Genomic DNA, 20,041 nt, shown 5'->3' with positions numbered 1-20,041 from the left:
GGTTGGAGGCGGATCTCTAAACTAAAGCTAAAATTTACCCTGCAAGCTCCCTACAAGCTACCAAATTAACCCCTTCACTGCTGGGCATAATACAAGTGTGGTGCGCAGCGGCATTTAGCGGCCTTCTAATTGCCAAAAAGCAATGCCAAAGCCATATATATTCTATTTCTGAACAAAGGGGATCACAAAGAAGGATTTACAACCATTTGTGCTATAATTGCACAAGCTGTTTGTAAATAATTTCATTGAGAAACCTAATGTTGTGAAAAAGTGAACGATTTTGTTACTTGATCGCATTTGGCGGTGAAATGGTTGCATTAAATACCAAAATGGGCCTAGATCAATACTTGGGGGCGTCTACTACACTACGGCTAAAATTAACTGTAAGGAAGTGACCTAGTCACAAAGGGGGCGCTCAAAAAATGATCAAATATGAAATGTATCACAAATATGAAATGTATCACAAATATGAAATGTATCACAAACGGCTTTTAGCAATAAAGAACCTTAAGAGCAGATAACTGGTAAAAAAATATATAAAAGTCCTGTTACATATAATTAAAGAGGTGTAAATTCCCTTTATATATTCTTCAAATAAAAAGTGGTTTCTGTGTTGGCTGCCTCCTCCTCACCGGCTGGTCCAGGTATAACTATAAGAAATGGAGAGAAATAGAGGGGCGCCTCATGTGTGGTATCATCAGTGGAAAACACAAAGTAAAACAGATAAAGCCAAATGAATACTCACATACTCCAGAAGCACACTTATGTGCAGGTAGGGGCAGGCTGCAGAATTATGAAGGTGTGACAGCTCACCCGTCCAACAGCGCTCTTAGCGTTAAATGCTGGTACTACAGTGGAGACACAAGATACAGGCACCACATGTGCAGACTATTTATGGTAAAACCAATGATGATTTCTTAGTATAGAGGGTACGCACATATTCCAGGAGCACACCAATGTGCTTGTAGAAGCAGGCTGCAGATTTAGGCAGGTGTGGCAGCTCATCCAAACAGATGGTATCTTAGTAGTTGTGAAACCAAGGATATAGTAATCCCAATGTGCTGGCTCAGGTGGCAAGCTGATCTCTTATATAACGGTGAAGGCAGATGGTAGGTAGAAGAAATCTACCTTCACCGAAAAGAACATGTAAATATTGGGTATTTCTAAACTCAGAACAAAATTTATAAACTATTTAGCATAGGAGTTTTTTTGGTGGTTGTAGATGTGTAACAGATTTTGGGGGGTCAAAGTTAGAAAAAGTGTGTGTTTTTTTCCATTTTTTCAACATATTTTATATATTTTTATAGTAAATTATAAGATATGATGAAAATAATGGTATCTTTAGAAAGTCCTTTTAACGGCGAGAAAAACGGTATATATAATGTGTGTGTACAGTAAATGAGTAAGAGGAAAATTACAGCTAAACACAAACCCTGTGGGTTGAAATAAAGAGTGGGGGGAAAAATCCTAAAAAAATATTACTAGGAACATGCTACAAGCCTCCCAACATTAGTGACCCGGAGGAAACTCAACTACTTATCCAAATAGGTAAGGCTGCTAATAACAGTGCTGTAATTATGGGAGATTTTAACTACCCTTATATAAACTGGGCCAATGAAACTAGTAATTCAGCTAAGGGGGATAGATTTTTAAATGTTCTCAGGGATAACTTCTTGTCACAATTAATAGAGGAGCCAACTAGGAGTAAAGCTATATTGGATTTAGTGCTATCAAACAATACAGATATAATATCAAACATAGAAGTTAAAGAACATTTGGGTAACAGTGATTATAATATGGTCACATTTGAAATCTCTTTTCATATGCAGTGTTTTAAAGGCTTAACTAAGACTTTTAATTTCAAGAAAGCAAAATTCAACGATTTAAGGAAATCATTAAATAATATAAATTGGGACAATGTATTTTCTAATAAAAATACAGAGGATAAATGGATAATATTTAAAAATTTGTTAAATAAATATACATATCATAGAAGATAAGGATGAAAAAAGACTGAAGTCCATTGAGTTCAACCTATACAAATCTAAAATACTTACAAAAAGCTCCAGTTAAGCATAAATAACCCCATTAAAATGTGACCCATTTAATACTAGCAATCATATCCATTAATTTTTGTTTATATACAGAAATTTATCCAGACTATTTTTAAATGTATCTAAGGTATTGGCATTCACTACCTCATTTGGTAATGAGTTCCACAATTTTATTGCTCTTACAGTGAAAAAATGTTTCCGTTGCAGGAGATTAAATCTCCTTTCCTCCAACCTTAAATTATGACCTCTTGTCAGAAACAATTTTCTTGGAATAAACAGAGCTTCTGACATCTCTGTATATGGGCCTTGAATATATTTATATAAAGTAATCATGTCACCTCTCAAGCGTCTTTTTTCTAAAGAGAACAGACCCAGTTTGGCTAGCCTTTCCTCATAGGTTAATTTCTCCAATCCCCTTATTAGCTTTGTGGCCTTTCTCTGAACTTTTTCTAGTTCTGCAATATCTTTTTTAGCAATCGGTACCCAGAACTGCACTCCTAACTCAATGTGAGGTCTTACCAGGGCTTTATATAATGACAGAATTATGCTTTCCTCCCTTGAATCAATTCCTCTTTTAATACATGCTAGTATCTTATTAGCCTTTGAAGCCGCTGCCCTGCATTGTGCACTCATCTTAGCTTGTTATCTATTACTACTCCCAAATCCCTTTCCTCCTGTGTTTGGCTAAGTCTTGTCCCATTTAAAAAATACGTAGCCTGCTTATTTTTACTTCCAAAATGTAGAACCTTGCATTTTTCCGTATTAAATCTCATTTTCCATTCACTTGCCCATAGTTCTAATTTTAGCAAATCCCTTTGTAAAGAGAGTTTGTCCTCCTCTGACCTAATGACCTTACTTAACTTAGTATCATCTGCAAAAATAGAGATGTCGCTATTTAATCCTTGCTCCAAGTCATTTATAAAAATATTAAAAAGAACAGGGCCCAGTACTGATCCCTGGGGGACGCCACTGATTACCTTTGTCCAATCTGAGTATGATCCATTTACTACTACTCGTTGCTCCCTATCTTTTATCCAGTTATTTATCCATGAGCTAACATTTTCAGCTATTCCCAGTCCCTTAATTTTGTGCATTAATCTCTCATGTGGCACTGTATCAAATGCCTTTGCAAAATCTAAGTATATCACATCAACTGATTCCCCTTTATCTATATTTTTACTTACTTCCTCGTAGAATCTAATTAGATTAGTTTGACATGATCTATTTCTCCTAAAGCCATGCTGATTAGAACTCATAATCTTGTTTACACGAATATGCTCATCAATATAATCCCTTATAATCCCTTCAAATATCTTCCCCACTATTGATGTCAGACTAACTGGTCTATAGCTTCCTGGATCATCCCTGCTTCTCTTTTTGAAGAGTGGCACCACATCAGCTTTACGCCAATCCTGGGGTACCATGTCTGAGGATAATGAGTCTTGAAAAATTAAGAGTAAAGGTTTGTCTATAACAGTGCTAAGTTCCCTTAACACATCAACACATACCATATGGTTATAAAAATAAAAAAACTAAGCCGTTATGGCTAAATAAAATGTGTTAAGAGAAATTAGGAAAAAACGTAGGGCATTTAAATTATTAAAAGAAAATAGTACAGACTCAGCATACAATATTTATAAGGAATGTAACAAAGCATGCAAAAAAGCTATCAAATTAGCCAAAATTGAAAATGAAACATTAATTGCCAAGGATTCTAAGTCTAACCCTAAAAGGTTCTTTAAGTACATAAATAGCAAAAAATCTAAGAAGGATAATATAGGTACATTAAAATGCGTGGAGGGTAGCATGATAAATAATGACAGGGAGAAGGCTGAGGTACTAAACCAGTTTTTTTCTTCAGTATACACAAGAGAGGAACCATTGAATGATACTTTGGAACAGAATAGAACATGCCAGTCCATACCACTAATTGGGTTTTGTTTAGAGGATATCAGGAAAAAACTGGAAAATATTAAGGTAAATAAAACTCCAGGCCCAGATGGAATACACCCAAGGGTGTTAAGGGAATTTAGCACTGTTATAGACAAACCTTTACTCTTAATTTTTCAAGACTCATTATCCTCAGGCATGGTACCCCAGGATTGGTGTAAAGCTGATGTGGTGCCACTCTACAAAAAGGGAAGCAGGGATGATCCAGGAAGCTATAGACCAGTTAGTCTGACATCAATAGTGGGGAAGATATTTGAAGGGATTATAAGGGATTATATTGATGAGCATATTCGTGTAAACAAGATTATGAGTTCTAATCAGCATGGCTTTAGGAGAAATAGATCATGTCAAACTAATCTAATTAGATTCTACGAGGAAGTAAGTAAAAATATAGATAAAGGGGAATCAGTTGATGTGATATACTTAGATTTTGCAAAGGCATTTGATACAGTGCCACATGAGAGATTATTGCACAAAATTAAGGGACTGGGAATAGCTGAAAATGTTAGCTCATGGATAAATAACTGGATAAAAGATAGGGAGCAACGAGTAGTAGTAAAATGGATCATACTCAGATTGGACAAAGGTAATCAGTGGCGTCCCCCAGTCTTCAGTACTGGGCCCTGTTCTTTTTAATATTTTAATAAATGACTTGGAGCAAGGATTAAATAGCGACACCTCTACTTTTGCAGATGATACTAAGTTAAGTAAGGTCATTAGGTCAGAGCAGGACGAACTCTCTTTACAAAGGGATTTGCTAAAATTAGAACTATGGGCAAGTGAATGGAAAATGAGATTTAATACGGAAAAATACAAGGTTCTACATTTTGGAAGTAAAAATAAGCAGGCTACGTATTTTTTAAATGGGACAAGACTTAGCCAAACACAGGAGGAAAGGGATTTGGGAGTTGTAATAGATAACAAGCTAAAGATGAGTGCACAATGCAGGGCAGCGGCTTCAAAGGCTAATAAGATACTAGCATGTATTAAAAAAGGCATTGATTCAAGGGAGGAAAGCATAATTATGTCATTATATAAAGCCCTGGTAAGACCTCACCTTGAGTTTGGAGTGCAGTTCTGGGGACCGATTGCTAAAAAAGATATTGCAGAACTAGAAAAAGTTCAGAGAAGGGCCACAAAGCTAATAAGGGGATTGGAGAAATTAACCTATGAGGAGAGGCTAGCCAAACTGGGTCTGTTCTCTTTAGAAAAAAGGCGCTTGAGAGGTGACATGATTACTTTATATAAATATATTCAAGGCCCATATACAGAGATGGCAGAAGCTCTGTTTATTCCAAGAAAATTGTTTCTGACAAGAGGTCAAAATTTAAGGTTGGAGGAAAGGAGATTTAATCTCCTGCAACGGAAACGTTTTTTCACTGTAAGAGCAATAAAATTGTGGAACTCATTACCAAAGGAGGTAGTGAATGCCAATACCATAGATAAATTTAAAAATAGTCTGGATAAATTTCTGTATATAAACAAAATTCATGGATATGATTGCTAGTATTAAATGGGTTACATTTTAATGGGGTTATTTAAGCTTAACTGGAGCTTTTTGTAAGTATTTTAGATTTGTATAGGTTGAACTCGATGGACTTCAGTCTTTTTTCAACCTTATCTACTATGTTACTATGTTACAAACACTGCAGAAATGCAAAAATAGCCTTGGTCCCAGACGGTCAACAAATGGAAAAGTGGCCTGGTCACGAAGGGGTTAAACTGCAGGACACAACTGTAAATAAATGGTCACTAATCACCATGTTATTGTTTGTCCCCCTGTGTCTGTAGCTGTTCTCTTACTTAAACCCTCTGCATCTTTACACTGTGTGCACTGGAGCACATTTATTCATTCTGTGACAGAAGCGGTGTATATTTACAGATGAGTGATGTTGCCGGCTTTTTAAACTTCTGTACTGTGTATGTGGGTTTAGTGTGTATGACCGAGAAGGAGCTGTACATTTTTGTGTATAAAAATTGCAAAAATATAAAACCTTATGCTCTGTATTTTGTGTGCTAACCTGAAGCCCCCAATACAGCTGTGAAAATGTTCCATGATGGTGGATCCCAGTATTAGAATACAGATTCATCAATCAGCACCTGCCAAGGGGTGAAATAAGAGAACAGCTTTAAAAGGACAGTAAAGCCAAAAAAAAAAAACTTTCATGATTCAGACATGGCATGCAATTTGAAACAACTTTCCAATTTACTTTTATCACCAATTTTGCTTTGTGGTATTCTTAGTTGAAAGGTAAACCTAGGAGGTTCATATGCTAATTTCTTAGACCTTGAAGGCTAAATGCATTTTGACAGTTTTTCACCACTAGAGGGCGATAGTTCATGTGTTTCATATAGATAACATTAAGCTCATGAACGTGAAGTTACCCATGAGTGAACACTGATTGGCCGCTCATTCCTGTAAAACTCCCTCTTCCATCCTCTAAAACTCCATGCTCCCTTCTCTGAAACTCCTTTCTGTTTAATCCTCCATGCTGCCTCCTCCCTCTGGTAAAACTGTCTCCTTTCTGCTACATCCTCCCTGCATATGCTACCTCCTATGTCCTCCCTGCTTCATGCTGCCTCCTCCTCTGACCTCCCTGCTTCACGCTCCCTCTTCTCTCCTTTATGCTGCCTGTTCTATCCTCCCTCCACTGTTCTACATGCTTCATGCTCCCTCTTCTCTCCTCCCTCCACTGTCCTCCCTGCTTCATGCTCCCTCCTGTCTCCTCCCTGCTTCATGCTCCCTCTTCTCTCATCCATGCTGTCTGCTCTATCCTCCCTCCTCTGTACTCCCTGCTTCACGCTCCCTCTTCTCTCCTCCATGCTGCCTGCTCTATCCTCCCTCCTCTGTACTCCCTGCTTCACGCTCCCTCTTCTCTCCTCCATGCTGCCTGCTCTATCCTCCCTCCTCTGTACTCCCTGCTTCATGCTCCCTCTTCTCTCCTCTATGCTGCCTGCTCTATCCTCCCCTCCTCTGTCCTCCCTGCTTCATGCTCCCTCCTGTCTCTTTCCTCACCCATGCTGCCTGCTCTATCCCCCCTTCTCTGTCCTCCCTGCTTCATGCTACATCACCCATGCTGCCTCTTCTGTCCTCCCTCCTTCATGCTTCCTCCTCTGTCCTGTCTGCTCCCTGTTGTCTCCTTTCTCCTCTGTCCAGATTCAGACTTCTTTTTTTTTTTTTTGTAAAGTAATCATACAAACATAAATTTTGTACATGGAGACTGAGAGGTAAGAAAAAAAACACAGAACAGAGAAGCCAAGCAGAGGGTTTCTGTTTTGTGTCTGAGGCTACAAGATAAAAAACAAGAGATAAGGTCATCAATGTTAACAACATTTTATATAGGCACCTACTACCCGTTTTAAATGTATCTCTCTCATTGTGTAAACATTTACTGTGTGCAGGTGTCACAACAATCCAAAACAAAAAAAAGTCATTATAGAGGACAGTAAACAGCTTGAGACTTTAGAATTTCTGGATTTTGTCTTAAAGGGATTTGAAACCAACATTTTTCCTTCATGATTCAGAAAATGAATATCTAATTTGCTTAGTTCTCTTGGTATCCTTTGCTGAAGGAGCAGCAATGCACTACTGGAAGTTAGCTGAAGACATTGGTAAGCCAAAGAAAAAAGGAGTCATATTTGTGCAGCCCCCAATCAGCAGCTAGCACCCAGCTCCTGAGCATACCTATGTATACTTTTCAACAAAGGATACCAAGAGAACTAAGAAAATTAGATAATAGAAGTAAATTGGAAAGTTGCTTAAAATGTATTCTTTTTTGAATTATGAAGGAAAATATTTGAGTTCTGTGTCCATTTAAGAATCATTTAAGAAGACAGAATCTTGAGATTCTAAAATCTCAAGCTGTTTACTGTCCTCTATAATGACTTTTTGTTTTTAGTTGAGACACCTGCACACAGTAAATGTTTACACAATAAGAGATAGATACATTAAAAACTATTAACCTTATAAAACACCTGATTTAGTGCTCCCTGTGTGCGACCAACATCACATACACATTATAGTAGCTACACAGCTCTGTGCCTATAAACCTTATTAAACCCCTGATTTAGTGCTCCCTGTATGTGACCAACAACACCACATACACATGATAGTAACTACACTGCTCTGTGTCTATAAAACTTATTAAACTTGTAAATATTCCAGTGTTCTCCACATAAAACTTTGCCAGCCGGGTGCCATTATGAAGTAGCCGGGTGGAAGCAGTGTAATATTTTCTAATATAATATCATTTTCAGCTATCAAAAGCACAAATTTTGGGGGGCGGAGCCGACCAGCAACGCTAATGGTCGCACTAACATAGAGCTCTGTGAAATTGAGCCCACAGGGAAGCCAAATAACACATCAAAAGTCGTAAAATTCACATAAGAACCAGCTACTCACTGTAGACTGGAGAGCAGTATGCTGTGGAAGCTGCCGATCGAGCAAACTAAGGACAAGACCTAACTTACACGCTGGGGCCTAACATCGGAGGTAACGACAGCTGCGCACCACATAAAATATAACTCCGTTGGGCCAGCCCCAGCACCCACACTAACGAACACTGACCTTGTCTTGGAGGCCTAGACCACTGCCGTCATACTGCCGTCACACTGGGCAAGAGCCGGATTTCGTGGACAAGCGCAAAAAAGTAAGTCCGGCGCCATTACACACACCACGCGGGCGCTGCCCGCAGCAGGGACCTTATCGCAGACTCTGGCACATTAGCAGGCTAAGAGGCCGATCACTCCAGCACATATAAAGGTCAGCGGTTGAGCCACTTTGAAACCACATAGGTCTATGATAGATATAAAACAAGAATAGAGAAGTGATCATTGCGCCATCGCATTGACCACGTGGCGCTCTTAGAGACACAGACCCCAGCACGGGCTCAGACAGAACAGCGGGTCATTTGGCTTTCTAACTTTTTAATTAAACAAACAACATCAAGAGAGACTGGACCCCAAAGAGGCTTCAGAAATTGGAGCGAAGTATACACAAGAGCTAATTTAGTCCCACTCTAAGCTACAACACCTCCAATAACAACTAGCCACACCATGACCTCCAAGCACAAATCTAGGCCTGATAAAACACCCAAATCTTCTTCAATATCAACAGGGAAATTAAACTCTTACTTTAAAAGCCCTGAACAGCAACACACAAGGGGAGAGGGCTCCAGTCAGATGGAACCCCCTGAAACGACTGCACAGCAGGATAGCGAATGGGCACCTGAAGATAGGCCGATCACTAAAGCAGACCTCCAAATATTACCAACAAAGTCAGACCTTGGAATTTTGGTTGCCCAGGTGAACACGACCTTGAAAGATGGCCTTGCTGAAGTAAAGAGAGAGATAAGTGAGCTGGGCAACAGGGTCCTGGACCTAGAGGACCAAATTGAGGAGACTCAAAAACAGGCTGATAATGCTACCACGTCACTCCAGTACCAACACTCAGCTATAGAACAGCTCCAAACTCAAATGGAAGACCTGGACAACAGGGGCCGCAGGCAGAACCTACGGATAAGAGGTATTCCGGAAAAAATCCTGCCCCCACAATTGAACTCTTACTTACAGAACTTATTTAAATTCTTACTAGACAAGAATGGAGACCCCATCCCCCTAGACAGAGCCCACAGAGCTCTACGGCCCAAGCCACCCAATGCTGCACCCCCTAGAGACATAGTGCTATGTTGCCATAGATTTGCAGATAAGAAGAGGATCATGCAGGCGGCACGACAAAAATCACCAATATGTTTTGGAGAAGACCGTATACAGATCTATGCAGACCTAAGCTCAATAACGCTAATGAAAAGAAGAGAGGCAAGATACCTAACTCTCCATTTGCGGGACTTAAATATACAATATAGATGGGGATTCCCCTTTGTGGTCAAAGTAGTGAAAGAAGATAAGGTTATAACATATAGGGGCCCAGATGATCTGGAACTTTTCTGTACACAGTTGGGTATATCCCAACCTACCCTGCCACGGCTGGAGGACACCACAAACGGCAAGCATGAACAACAACCGGCCCCAAAGCAACAAAGTCCATCATGGACCACAGTAGCCAAAAAACCGAAGACCACGGGTATCAATCACCAACCGCCAAGATGTGATTCGGCAGACCCACCATTAACACCACACAACACCCAGCTTCCATCGGGGTGTTGGAATGGTCAGGCAGCAATGCAAGGACTGTTTGATTTGCTGGTTCTGATAAGAAATGTAAGACATTTTCATATTAAAACGACATGACATTTCTTCATATTTCCCAGCTCCCCAAGTGGGCTCATTGACGCACCACCTGTCACAAGTTTCCCCCAATTCCCCCCTGTTTTGCCTCCCTACTTCTGTGGGACGGGAAACCACGTCCCTCGTGAGATGGGGATGGAACACAAACTGTTAAATGTTGACCTAAGGTTTTTTTCAAATGTTTGATGTTGATTGGATTTTTCTTGTTGGTTTATATTATGCTTTATTGATGCAATTTGCAACTTGTAACCTAGTCTTTCTACACTTTAGGATACCTAATAACGAATACCTACATAGATTCCGGCCTATCTACCGGACAACAAATATCACTAGACCTATACAAGATGGCTGTGTGGATTCCTTGATGCCTCGGCCGCCAGGTAAGAATAAGACTCACCAGACGACATGGACCAATTACTATTACTGACATGACACCCAGACTCCAGATTATATCGCAAAATGTAAAGGGACTTAACTCCCCGACTAAAAGGTCCATAGTGTTAAAGAGCTTAGCCAGGCATGCGGACTCTATAGTCCTATTGCAGGAAACACATTTTATGACAGGAGCCGAGCCACGTCTATCATCCAGGGAATTCCCCATGGGTTATCATCATACATACGCTAGAAAAAAAAGGGGGGTCAGCATTCTTATACACAAAAACCTACACTTTCAACTCGAAAAGAAATTCACAGATATGGGAGGTAGGATACTGTTACTGGTGGGCTTACTTCACAACATACCAGTCACTCTGGTGAACCTATACGCCCCGCAAACTAACAAACATAGATTTTTCCAAAGAGTACTCTCTGTGGTGACAGAGCATCAAAGAGGAATACTGATAATGGGAGGGGACTTGAATACCACACTAGACCCCGCATTGGACACATCCACGGGCACTGCTAGACCAGGGAACAGGGCTCCAAATACATTATACACATGCCTAGATCAGCTGGGACTTATAGATGGTTGGAGGATACAGCATCTAAAATGACGTAATTACACTTTCTTTTCACCCCCCTGGTCGACCTACACACGAATAGACTATTTGTTTATCGATAGAAATCATCTATCTTTACTATCCGACACCGATATACAATCTACATCATGGTCAGACCATTCTGCTGTTAATATGTCTCTGAATTGGCCAGACAAACCAATTACCCCATATATTTGGAGGTTAGACGAGGCTTTAATTCATTACCCGGAATCTAATGAGGCCCTCAGCAAATCACTCACAGAATATTTCCACATTAACGGTACCGCAGACACACAACCCAAATTTATTTGGGAAGCTCACAAAGCAGTAATCAGAGGAGAATGCATAAAGCTCAAGGCCCTCTGGAAAAAAAAAATACAACCTAGCCATGACAGATCTGACTTCACAATTAAATAAAGCTGAACTCAAACACAAGCAATCACCCAGGGACCGTACCCTACTATCACATGTCACCAAGCTCAGACTAGACTTAAATACCCTACTAACTAAGGAAGCCCAACGCAGAGCATTAACTTTGAAAAAAAACTTCTTTTACGAAGGAAATAAAATCGGACCACGACTGGCTAGAGCACTGCGAACACAGACAGTCAAGACACAGATAGGCAAATTGATCACTCCGGATGACCGGCACCTACTAGACAGCGTAGACATAGCAAACCACTTTGGGTCCTTTTATAGTGAACTATATAACCTCCCACAACAATCCCAACAGGACACCAATACAAGAATGAAAGACTATATCAAAAATGCCAATCTTAATAAGATTACACTCGCAATGATTAAGGAGTTAGAATCCCCTATCACTTTACAGGAAGTCCTATTGACTATAGGGAACCTACCATTAGGGAAAAGCCCGGGACCAGATGGGTTCACCAACTCCTATTATAAAAAGTATAAGTCCATCTTAGCCCCCCACCTACTCCAGATGTTCCAAGCTTTAGACGACCAAGCGCTGCTACCAGAAACACAAATGGCACACATCTCTGTAATCTTGAAACCCAACAAAAATACCAACCGACCCCAAAAGTTACAGGCCCATATCACTACTCAATTCTGATTTAAAAATCTTAGGAAAGATACTAGCCAAGAGGTTGAATAGAATCCTCCCAGACATTATACATGTTGATCAGGTAGGTTTTGTCCCTCGCCGAGAGGCCAGGGACAACACCATTAGAGCCTTAACACTTATGGCGTACACAACACATCACAAAATCCCGACGGTCTTCTTGGCAATAGACGCTGAGAAGGCCTTCGATCGGATCAATTGGCACTTCCTGAGAGAGACACTCACATCAATCGGTCTGGGCCCCAAAATGATTCATAGAATATTCAGCCTATACACCTGTCCAACAGCCCAAGCAAAGGTAAACGGTATACTCTCCCGTCCATTCAAAATTAGTGCCCTCTGTCTCCTCTGCTGTTCATCCTCACTATGGAGGTTCTAGCAGCACATGTTAGGGATAATCAGCAGATCAAGGGCATAGAGCTAGGCACAAATAGCTTTAAAATTGCACTATATGCAGATGACGTCCTCTTTACAGTCAGAGATCCACAACATTCAGTTAAGGCAATAATGAGGGAGTTAGAGGAATTTGGAGACCATTCCAATTTCCTAGTCAACACAACCAAATCAGAAATACTTAACGTTTCCATGCCCACTGAGGAATTTATAGCCTTGTCACAGATATGCCCATTACAACTTCAACATCAACATATAAGGTATCTGGGAGTCTTTTTAACACCTAGGACCAAAGAACTCTTTCAAGCCAATGTTGTCTCTCTCCTACACGCCACTCAAAGAGATCTGACTACTTGGATGAACAAACCCATCTCCTGGTGGGGTCGGTTACAGTGCATTAAGATGACAACATTGCCTAGAATTTTGTATATTATCCAGGCCCTTCCTATATCCATCCCAAATTGGTGGGTAAGTCAGATACAGAGGCTCATTAACACGTTTGTTTGGGGAAATAGCAAACCGAGGATAAATAAGTCCATAATGCATAGACCCAACACAATGGGAGGACTGGGACTACCCCTAATTAAAACATACCTTGACGCTATAGTTCTACAGAGAATTCTAGACTGGCACAGTTCATGAGACCATAAGGCTTGGGTGGCGCTAGATTCCCTCATCTTAAAAGCCCCGTCGGTGGGTGCACTGTGTTGGGTTCCAAAAAACTTACGGCCTACACTTTGTATAACACTACACACACACACAGACATATCTTTGACTCTTGGGACCACTTATGTACACGCAATAGGCACATCACAGGCCTCAGGTCCCCCTTATTTCCAATTCCAAATAATGCCGAACTGACTGGTGGACTAGGGGAAAACTACCAGGGAGTCACAGAATGGCCATATACTACACCTCTAGTCAGGTTTACTGAAGCAGGTAAATTATTGGACAGCAACCGGTTAACAGACGTGGCAGGAGGGACATACTCCTCTTGGTTGAAACACATGCAGCTCTCACACCTTCTTTCTGTTTCAGAATACAAAACAGACTTCCTTAGGCCCCTTACCTCATTTTAAAAATTGTGCCTGAACAGCACACCTCTCCCCCACTCATTATCAAGGATGAGATCCCTATTACAAGAATCGCAACTTACTATTCTCCCGTCCTATGCGTTAAAGTGGAAGGAGGAGTTAGGCATAACATACACACTCAAGGAGTGGGAATCCATGTTTCGCAACACTCAAAAATCTTCTACCTCGCCTAGACTGTTAGAATTAAACTACAAAGTCTTAACACGATGGTACTTGACTCCCACCCGCATACACTCAATCTATCCCTTAGCTAGTGCCCTATGTTGGAGGGGTTGTGAAATGAGAGGAAGTTTCAAACACATGTGGTGGGACTGTACGCAATTACGACAGCTATGGACATATATAGAAACTAATTTCCGCAAAATACTGACAAATGACTTTAACCTGACTCCTAGCATAGCCCTAATGAATAATGTTTCATTTATTACTTTCCGGATTCGAAGACAGTTATTACAAACAGGCTTAAACGGAGCTAAATGTCTGATAGCCCTAAACTGGAAAACACAAAGACCACTGACTAGCCGGACTTGGGTGGAAAAAGTAGGAGAACTGTTAAGTTTAGAGGAATACGGATACCTTAAAAGACACAAACTCCCCTTTACACATGACATGAAATTCTTGTGGGAAGGCTCTCTCCACAACACTAACACAGATAATGACAGACCACATAACGGGGCTGAGACAGCTGACCTGGCGGCTGGGGAACTCCACACACAGCAATGATTCGCTTCTAGAGGTATTTTGAGTCTAGAGTGTTTTAAGCACTTTTTACTGTTCTGATGCATGAAGAAGGTAATCCATGACATATGAGGGGAATAGATAGAATGTAGTTAGTCTAATAGCTTTATCATAGGACACAAGAAATTGACTGGTTTGCATTATTATTGTTAGTTATTAAGTTAATCTATTGGTAGCCATTATTTTCTCATTAAACTTGATGGTATCAGAGCTCAACCCACAACTATGTTTAATAAGCAATGTCGATTCAGACAATGAAGGAAATTGATAATGTTTTTATTTACACTGTGAGTTGGAAATTTACACCTTTTACTTTTCATGGATATGTATGTAAAAGAGCCCTGGGGCTCAGAAATTTTTTATTTATTTTTTCACTCTTTGATTTTACCTTTGTTTTTCTGAAATGACAAAATAAAGCTTTGAAAATTAAAAAAAAAAAAAGCACAAATTTTTAACATGATTTAATATAAAATGTATTTCATATTTTTTGCAATAAAAATTGAACATTTTTAATATCATCTTATATTAGCTTAACATTGGCTATAATTTTAACCTGGTGATCAGTAAATTCAGCTGGGTGGTGCACCCACTAAAAAGTCCTGGGGAGAACACTATATTCAGGTAATTAAAGGGACATATGGAAGTAGGCAGTATACTAGGGTTTTACAACCCCAACTTACAGGAAACACTGTGTAATGCAAAATGGGTTACAAAAAACAAAAATACAAACTCATTTAGCCACTTTTAAAGATGAGATCAGCAACATGTACAAGGAGCTTATTTACCAACCAGTGCCCATGTAAGCAAATACACTCGACATGAGAACTTTATTTCAATCTTGTTATTAACAACAAAGCTAAAGCAGGTTTTTAAACAGTGATCAGTAGAAAATTCTGTACACCTTAAACATACCACCAACCAAAGTGTCCCTTTAAGGTGATGAGATTAATGAGATTTCTGTTTATTAACTACAAATATTATCCCATTCTGATGACAAAACCAGTTGCTATGCACGTGACATCCTGCTTATCTCTGTGTGCATCAGGAAGATCTGAGGTTTGGTTCTCGGTCTTGTCAGACATTGTCTTGTTCAACATAACTGAACTTTGTCAGATATTCTTATAATGTTTCTCATTAACTGGCAAACAAGTGATCTGTATCGTACGTGATACAGATCAGAGAGACAGAGGGGGGAGATGAGAGACAGAGGGGGGAGATGAGAGACAGAGGGGGGAGATGAGAGACAGAGGGGGGAGATGAGAGACAGAGGGGGGAGATGAGAGACAGAGGGGGGAGATGAGAGACAGAGAGGGGGAGAGAGAGACAGAGGGGGGAGAGAGAGACAGAGAGAGACAGAGAGAGAGAGAGAGAGACAGAGAGAGAGAGAGACAGAGAGACAGAGAGAGAGAGAGAGAGAGACAGAGAGACATAGAGAGAGAGACAGAGAGACAGAGAGAGACAGAGAGAGAGAGAGAGAGAGAGAGAGAGACAGAGAGAGAGAGAGAGAGAGAGAGAGAGAGACAGAGAGACAGAGAGAGACAGAGAGAGAGAGAGAGAGAGAGAGAGACAGAGAGAGACAGAGAGAGAGAGAGAGAGAGAGAGAGAGAGATAGATAGATAGAGAAGATGAGAGACACACACAGAGAGAGAGAGAGACAGAGACACAGAGAGAGATTACTGATTAACTGATTAATCCAGCAGGAGACAGTGATTATCAAAAAAATAAATCAATACATAAATCAACTGTTCTAACAATACAAATTGTTTATTTGATTAATAACATATGTTAAACCTTTTTATTTCTGAGCCATTTGATACCCCTGTGCTGAAGTTATTTCCAACCTTTGGCACATCTTTATATTTAAACATCAATGCCAGTATTTTTTTCAGTTAATTACCCACGCAGATTATATGCAGCTTTAATTTTTTGTTTTTTTTTGTTTAAAGACTGAGCCTGTTTAGAAATAAGTTTGCATTGATAACCAAATAAAGTAAATAATTGGTGACAATCCTCTAAAAATAATTATATTTTGTGTCTTTACAGTTGCATACTACATTGCAGTGGGTGTTAGTGTGAGGGGAAAAACAAGCTAAACCATTATTATTTACCTTCATCACACAGCTAACTCCCCCTGCACCTCAAAATTATTGAGACGTTCCCTCAGACTCACATACACAGCCCCCTTCCAAGTACCATATATACACTTATTTAATATTATAGTTTGTTTCTACCTCATACACACAGCTTTCTCCCTAGTACCTAACATATACAGAATACAGGTAGACCTCAGTTTACGCCAGGGTTAGGTTCCAGAAGGAATGGTTGTAAATCGAAACCGTTGTAAATTGTAACCCAGTTTATAATGTAAGTCAATGGGAAGTGAGGGAGTTAGATTCCAGGCCCCTCTCAAAATTGACATAAGTAACACCTAATACATTATTTTTAATTAAATTATTTTATTAAAAGAGAATCTGCATACATTACACAGCAAACAAAACGTCAACATCAGCTTCAAAACAGCAAAGATCATTTTTCTTGAGCGATGTTACAGACTCTAACATTATATAGTAACTTAACAGGGTATAGCTAAGAATATTAGCTCATAAATAATAAAGAAATTTTTTCTCTAGATATCCTTTCAATCTCTTGTTTGAAATGTGGTGGCATAAAATCTAAAGCATTAAATTCCAAATATACATTTTTAGTGTACGTTACATTCATTCGCAATGGTTCTCCCTGTACCAATATTAGTTATGCGTTGTCTCTAACATATTCATCCCATATCTCTTGTAGCAAAATAAAACAATCTGTTTTTGTCATATTCTACGTCCCTTTAAGACATATCATAATGGTGGATCCTGCCCCTTTAAGAAAACCTTTACTGAAGACTGGAACACCTATTTAAGGAGGGACTCAAGCAATATACAATTGCTTGATTATTGCAAGTGTATAGTATCAAGGTCTCTCTAAACTTATTGATACTATTCTCCTAAATCCTGAAGTAACCTATAGAACCTCAAAGAATCTATAATCCATTTAACTCTGAGTTATAACCTTTATCTTGGAAAACCTTCTGCATAATATTCCAAAAGACTAAATAGAGCGTTTGTGTGAAAAGCCGTAAGCAAGGAGTGTCTCTGTAACAAGCAGGAGATCTCAGCGTTCACTGACGTCATCACTTACAGCGTGTGGAGACGGAACACCCGACAAGCTGCAGGAAACAAACACAGCTCAATGCGAACTTGCTAAACAAAAACCGGATTAGTATACCGCTACAACGCTCCCTAATTTATCTAAGGAAACCGCAAGTATCATTATCTGTTAAGACTTACAAACTCAGTTACGATATTTGCATTCTTATATTGTCTGTCTATACAACGGAGTTGTCGAAGGTCTGAACTCCTCATTTGTTTGTACACCTTATCATTCAGGTTATATCTCATTTTACCAAAACGGTCACCTTATAAAACCTGCTACATCTGAACAGTTCTACTAATCATAAAGATTAACGTTTTACAGTGTTATGACATACTGAATTTATGTTCCTCCATATTTGCTTTAATTCTCCTTATCCTGAAGTTGATAATTAAGAACTGAAATCTCTCATTAACAATACCTGTGGTAAGAAGGAGGAGACTTAATTTAACCACCACTCAGATACAATTGTATCTTTTCCACATATCCTGTGAGTATACCTGTCCAAGTAAATAACACCTTGTTACTTGTGACTTCAAACTCACACCAGTTTTATTACTTATAACCGTTATTCCTAAGAGGTATCAGTTCTCATTGTTCATTGGGAATTGCATAAATAGGAATACCTACATTCAATCATTTATCCTAATAGAGGGATTTAGGGTTATTGCAGTTTTGCCTTGCTTAAATACGGAGTATTCCTCAAGTTCAAGTAGTTTGGAAACCTTGTCCCTCCACATTATTAGAGAAGGAGCCTCTGACGTTTTCCATACCTTTGCTATAAGCAGTTTGGCACTGTTGGCGAAAATTCGAAATAGTGGAACAAGGTACCTGGAGGGCAGTTTGATAGACTTATTTAGTAACCATATCTGGGGGTCGTGTGGCAATGTGATATGCAATATACTCTCTACCTCATTCATTATTTCATGCCAGAAATGGCGTATGCTAGAGCACCACCACCACATATGCCCCATACCACGGCCAACATGGCCACAGCGCCAGCATTTGTTACTAACTTTTGGATATAGTCGGTGTAACCTTCGGGGGGTGAGGTACCAGCAATGCAATACCTTATAATTGGTTTCTAGGACGGAGGCGGAGGTAGAAGATTTTTTAGTATTTATAAAGATATTGGCCGCTGTTTGTGGAAGAATGATTATTCCCAGTTCTCTCTCCCACATTTCAATGGAGTATGGTAAGTTACCTGGTAGAGGTTGGGTGACAATTTTGTGAATGAGGGAAAGGGAATGTTTAACAGGGGATCTAGTTAGATATAGTTTCTCCAAATTTTTGGGCGCTCTGACCAAATTATTTCTATGATCATGGGTGTAAATATAGTGGTGTAGTCTCCTATATGAATACCATTTTTTTGCCCATTCATGTCCACTCTCCACTAATTGGTCCTGGGTATTTATTGTGTCATTCGCAGTTACATGATACACTAATATGTCGTTGTCTGTAATATCTAATGTGTGTGGGTTCTCTAGGGAAGATACTGAGAAGTCCATGTTATGGATTAGGGATGTCAACGGGCCCGGGTTGGAAGAAAGATGAGGGAAATGTCTGGATGCTGAGTTCCATTGTAAAGCAGTTACTTTCGTAATTGGGTTAACGAGTGATTTAATCTTATCGTGAAAGTCAGGTCTCCAACACATGCTAGCTAATGGGAGATTAGAGGACAAATAGTCCACCATACGAACCCATCTCCTTTGCGCCGCTCCCACCCTCCAGTCCAGGATCCTCTGTAAAAATATAGATGTTCTATATGCTTCCAGGTTGGGCAAGCCTAGGCCCCCCTGCGTCTTAGGCAGGGACATGGTTATTTTATTAATTCTTGGTGGCTTCTTTTGCCACACAAATGAGCTAAATAAATTCTGTACCTGGAAAAGGTATTTGGGTGGTAAGGGGATTGGTAGTGCTTCCATAATGTAAAGGAGCCTGGGAAATATATTCATTTTTATGGTATTTATACGACCCCACCAGGATAATCTCTTAGAGCTCCAGGAAGATAGGTCACACATAATTGTTTTTTTTAATTGGGAGATAGTTTTCTTGGTATATTTTATCAAAGGAGTCGGGCAGATATATTCCCAAATATTTCAATTTTCCCTGGCTCCACCTATAAGGGAAGCTGTTTCTAATTGACTCTTTGGTGCCTTCCGATAAGTTAAAGCCTAAGATTTAAGATTTATTTTGGTTTATCAAAAAGTTAGATAGTTTATGGAAGGTATTAAATTCTACTAATAGCGGAGGGATTGATTTGTCAGGGTAGGTTAGAGTGAAGAGGATATTGTCCGCGAATAAGGA

The 20,041-nt window shown here is 39.7% G+C and overlaps 1 protein-coding gene across 1 annotated transcript in view; it reads right to left on the bottom strand.

Moving 5' to 3' along the window:
* The window catches only part of LOC128657232 (zinc finger protein 585A-like), a 117,364-nt gene that overhangs the window by 90,556 nt on the left and 6,767 nt on the right, over positions 1 to 20,041 (bottom strand). Inside the window, exon 2 of the mRNA XM_053711496.1 lies at positions 6,026 to 6,104. The gene's annotated coding sequence lies outside the window, so the exon portion shown is untranslated. The remainder of the gene's footprint in view (positions 1 to 6,025; positions 6,105 to 20,041) is intronic.

The sequence above is a fragment of the Bombina bombina genome, chromosome 4 (genome assembly GCF_027579735.1).
Source record: "Bombina bombina isolate aBomBom1 chromosome 4, aBomBom1.pri, whole genome shotgun sequence".
Lineage (NCBI taxonomy): Eukaryota > Metazoa > Chordata > Amphibia > Anura > Bombinatoridae > Bombina > Bombina bombina.
This window is presented reverse-complemented; position numbering and strand designations above follow the sequence as displayed.